The sequence below is a fragment of the Pristiophorus japonicus genome, chromosome 11 (assembly GCF_044704955.1).
Source record: "Pristiophorus japonicus isolate sPriJap1 chromosome 11, sPriJap1.hap1, whole genome shotgun sequence".
Taxonomy (NCBI): Eukaryota; Metazoa; Chordata; class Chondrichthyes; family Pristiophoridae; genus Pristiophorus; species Pristiophorus japonicus.
The window spans coordinates 211,446,741-211,451,863 of NC_091987.1; the positions used below are offsets into that span (position 1 = coordinate 211,446,741).

Sequence of the window (5,123 nt, forward strand, 5' to 3'; positions counted from 1 at the left end):
CTCCTAACTGCACTATGCTAGTTCAGCTCCTCTCACAGTCAGCAATGAAGGGCAGCTTGTGACCCAGGCATTGCAACTAACCCAAACCCTAAATGCAGCTCAAAGAGTGAGCTGCATCGGTCGATGGCTGCCCACTTCCTCCTGATTGGTTGTAAGGTGGCACTGACAGAATCTTGGCAGCATCTATTTGCTGGTCGAGGTATGGTACACACCATCGGGCAACAGAAAAAGGAGAATAGGGCTGTGAACTTAGAAAATAGACAATTCGAAAAGAAGCACACAGCTGCCTCACAGAAAATTAGTTCATCCAATAACTTAAATGCCCTAAATGTAGTGTATTGATCAATTCCATTTTTGTATCTGACACTTGATGCAATGTACTGATCCAGTCCACTGTTTGTATCTGACACTTGATGCAATGTACTGATCCAGTCCACACTTTGTATCTGGCACATGAGGCACTGTACTGATCCAGTCTGCAGTTTGTATCTGACATTTGATGCACTGTACTGACCCATCCATCCTGAAGAGGAGTCAGGGTGAGCCATACTGGTTGAACAGTAGAGTTGAACATGTTCTGAACTACCTGTGCCTGGAGTCTTTATTTACTATTGTACTGATCCCAAGATCAAAAGGTCTCCGGGTCAGTTCCTGGTCCGTGCTGAGTTACCTCAGCTCCGCCACAACAGCGAGGTCACTATAATCGACTTTTGCACCCTGTGAGAAATCAGCTGGCATTCCCACTCTTGATTGCAATTTTTAAAATTTTCATTCAAGGCCAGCATTTATTGCCCATCTCTAATTGCCCCTTGAGAAGGTGGTGGTGAGCCGCCTTCTTGAACCGCTGCAGTCCGTGTGGTGAAGGTGCTCCCACAGTGCTGTTAGGGAGGGAGTTCCAGGATTTTGACTCAACAGCGATGGAGGAACGGTTGATATATTTCCAAGTCAGGATGGTGTGTGTGACTTGGAGGGGAACTTGGAAGTGGTGGTCTGATCTTCGCCTCATAACCCTTGGCGGTGCGCCGGTGGTGGAGGGAGTGAATGGAAGGAGTGATTCACTGTTGGAAATGTGTAGGGGTGTTGATGGTGAATGAGGTGAGGTTTGATCTTAGCTGTGCTCCCCCCACCCTATCAGCTGTTGCCCATGGAGATAGCCATTTGACATAGCAGAGGGGCCTGAGGGATATGCAGATAGATGTAATGTATTTGCTTCATGGGTTCTTTACTCAAGAATTCATAGCCACACATTGCTATTAAGAACTAGTTTGTATCTGACATGTGATGCATTGTATTGATCCAGTTCACAGAACTAGTTGGTTTATTAACAAAGGTTTAACAACCACACTACACATTATCAGTTCATCCACTAGGCTCACAACTGCATACCTCAGCGTGGATGTTCTAGACCCAACGGGCTGGGGTTTTATTGAGTCTTGTAAACATCACGTAACTGGCTAAGCCACTCACAATGCAACAGCTCTACAACTATTTCAGTTGAAACAATAATCAAGTTCCCCCTTATTGAAGAAGCAAATTAAACAAATTCAACTTTAAACTCTACAACTATTTTGGTAGAACAAAAATCAAGTGCCCCTTGACTAAAGAGGCACTAAAACCGACAAATTAATCAAATTAATTTTTTACCAGAAACTGAAATCAAATTAAAATTTGGTTGCCGGGGGTGATGATGCACTCCAGTCCCTCCGGCGCCCACCTCTCGCGGAAGGCCACGATCGTACCGGTGGACACCACGTGCTCCATCTCCAGGGACACCCTGGCTCGGATGTAACCGCGGAAGAGAGGCAAACAATCGGGTTGAACGACCCCCTCGACCGCCCGCTGCCTGGACCGGCTGATGGCCCCCTTGGCCAGGCCCAGAAGCAGTCCTACGAGGAGGCCCTCCGACCTGCCCGCTCCCGTCCGACTTTAACCTGTGAGCATACTCACAGGTGCATACATTAGGGTTAGATGAAGTAACGTGGGAAGAGGCTGGACTGGAGCATATTAACACCAGCACAGACCAGTTGGGCCGAATGGCCTGTTTCAGTGCTGTAAATTCGAAGTAATCTCGCTGCATGAGTCTGAACCTTTAGGAGAAGATGGGAAAAAACTGGGAGATAAAAACAGAGAGACATCAACAGAATAGAAATGTCAATTGGGCCTGCCATTATACTGGTCCATTCAATTAAATGATTTGGGTTGGATTAGCGGAGATGTGCCTGACAAAAATAGGTACAGAAAGGAGATCACACTGGAATAAATAAGTGGAATAAATAAGTGGAATAAATGGATTCAGATTGCCTTCAATAGATGCAAATTCGTAATGAGGAGCTTAAAAGCACTTGTTCTGTAATATCTTTATTTAAAAGTAAAATTATCCTTTGTCTGCTGAAATCTAGTCTTAACTACATCTCAGCTATGCTTTGATAGTGCTCTTTGCAAGTGGTGCCCCTGGTTATGGAGTGAAATGAACAGACAATGATTGCATTTTGGAATACGAAATGAGTGCATACAAATGAGTGATGTCCTTTTGAAGGTTTTTTTCTCTCTCTGGACAGGAAGACATAAACAGACATTCTGAAGTATAATTATGCCTCCGTGCCATCATCTCACGCGCTCCCAGCCCAGACTTTCCGTGCATTGCCGTCACATATGCTGGCTTGTGCTTTTTCTCATCATCGGGATTTAAAAAAAAAATCAAAGTGTTACAAAGAATTATGATTTACATTTTTTTTTTATTCTGCCTATTTCAGGGATGAGGGATTAGAGTTACGTGGATAGGCTGGAGAAGCTGATCTCCTTAGAGCGGAGAAGGCTAAGAGGAGATTTGATAAAGATGTTCCAAATCATGAATGGTTTAGGTACAGTAAATCAAATCATCGGAATCGAGGAAGACTTGCTTCCATTCCCAAAGTGAGTTCTTTGATGGCTGAACAGCCCGATAGGAGAGCCACAGACTCTGTTACAGGTGGGACAGACATTGGTCGGGGGAAGGGGTGGGTGGGGCTGGTTTGCCGCGCGCTCCTTCCGCTGCCTGCGCGTGACCTCTTCATGCTCTTTGCGTTGAGACTCGAAGAGCTCAACGTCCTCCCGGATGTACTTTCTCCACCTCGGGCGGTCTTCGGCCAGGGTCTCCCAGGTGTCAGTGGTGATGTCACACTTTACCAAGGGGGCTTTGAGGGTGTCCTTATAACGTCTCCGCTGTCCACCTTTGGCTCGTTTACCATGAAGGAGCTCCGCATAGAGCATTTGCTTAGGGAGTCTCGTATCTGGCATGCGAACTACGTGGCCTGCCCAGCGAAGCTGATCGAGTGCGGTCAGTGCTGGTATTGCAGTACTTCCAGGAACGGTGCAGTGGCTCTAGGCCTTTTGGCTAAGAGCATTGGCGCAGAGTGATCCTTGATGTGTGCAAGGTGACCTCTGTGATTTGACAAAGAATTGGAACGATTGGCTACGAATTTTAAAAAAAAATTGTTAATTTTAAAAGGGGTTTCTTTTGAAGAACTTTTCCACGAAGGACAGGTGGACAGGCATGGTCCAACTGGTGGGGGCATTTCGCGGCAGCGTGGCCAGACCCATCCTTCTCAACAATGGGGACAGGTAGAACCTACGTGCTGAGGGACGCACTTAAAATTGGTGCAGTCGCCGCAAAGGCACGGTGGGGAAGGGCCACAGTCTAAAGCCCTTCCGCCACGGAAAACCCGGGGGCAGGAATCAGTACAAACCTCCCTCGGGCTGTATTTGTAATTTACTCTTTGTGTACATAGAGCACCAAATCTGTAAACACCAATGTCGTGCCATGTACAATGCAAGGTGTGTTATGAAATGCATGTTTGGAAAGAAAAAATGTAAATGTACTGTCACCCATTCCGGGCACTGTATTGTAACACATAAAATGTAATTTGTGTAAATGTACCACAATGTACCCTGTTAATTGTACTGAATCGCAGTTGAACAGAAAAACGAGAAATGTAACGAACGGAACTGCCGTCAGCACCCAGATGTATTGTATGGGATTGCTGACCGCAGCGAAATGTAATGAAATGCCATTGAATGTACTGTACAGATTCTTTTTATGAATAAAGTATATTTTGAAATAAAAAAAAAAATTTGCTTAGGGAGTCTCGGCCTTTTGGCTAAGATCATGCGTAACTGACCTGACAGGGGAGTAGCCACCATAACCCCAAGGTGGTTCTCCCTGGATCAGGAAGGTATATGCTTGCTTTTTTGGAAATAGGAGGTGGGTGGGGTGGCTTGACCCATCCACCTCCATGGAGGTGTGTGGGGGGCCTGACCCATCCACCTCCATGGCATGAACCTGGTATTGCAGTACTTCCAGGAACGGTGCAGTGGCTCTAGGCCTTTTGGCTAAGAGCATTGGCGCAGAGTGATCCTTGATGTGTGCAAGGTGACCTCTGGTGTTTGTGATTTGACAAAGAATTGGAATGATTGGCTACGAATTTCAAAAAAAAAAAAAAAAAAATTTGCTTAGGGAGTCTCGTATCTGGCATGCGAACTATGTGGCCTGCCCAGCGAAGCTGATCGAGTGTGGTCAGTGCTTCAATACTGGGCATGTTAGCCTGGATAAGGGGAACCTGTTACTGGGGCTTCAATACTGGGGATGTTAGCCTGGATAATGGCAGAAGGGTCGATAACCAGAGGGCACAGATTTAAGGTGATTACCAAAAGAACCAGAGGCCACATGAGGTAAATGTTTTTTATCCAATGAGTGGTTAGGATTTGGAATGCGCTGCCTAATAGGGTGGTGGATACAGATTCAATAGTAGCCTTCAAAAGGGAACTGGATAAATACTTGAAGGAGAAAAGCAGGGAGATGGGAAGAGAGCGGGGGAGTGGGACTGACTGGATCGTACTTCGCAAGAGCCGGCGCAGACTCGATGGGCTGTTTTGCTCTTGATTATGGACACGACACAGAGCTAAACTGTCTTCCGACACATCCTTTCCCACTCGTACGCTGTGGCATTACACGATGGGATGGGCAAATATCATCAGGTAAATTCAAAGAAAACAAAGATTTTCATTTATATAGTGCCTTTCACAAACACCGGACGTCCCAAAGCACTTTACAGCCAATGAAGTACTTTTGAAGAGTAGTTACTATT

The 5,123-nt window shown here is 46.0% G+C and overlaps 1 pseudogene; it reads left to right on the forward strand.

Annotated features, from left to right (window-relative positions):
* Positions 1–4,116: 4,116 nt before the first annotated feature.
* On the forward strand, positions 4,117–4,355 carry LOC139276599 (U2 spliceosomal RNA; annotated as a pseudogene).
* The last annotated feature ends 768 nt before the right edge of the window (positions 4,356–5,123 follow it).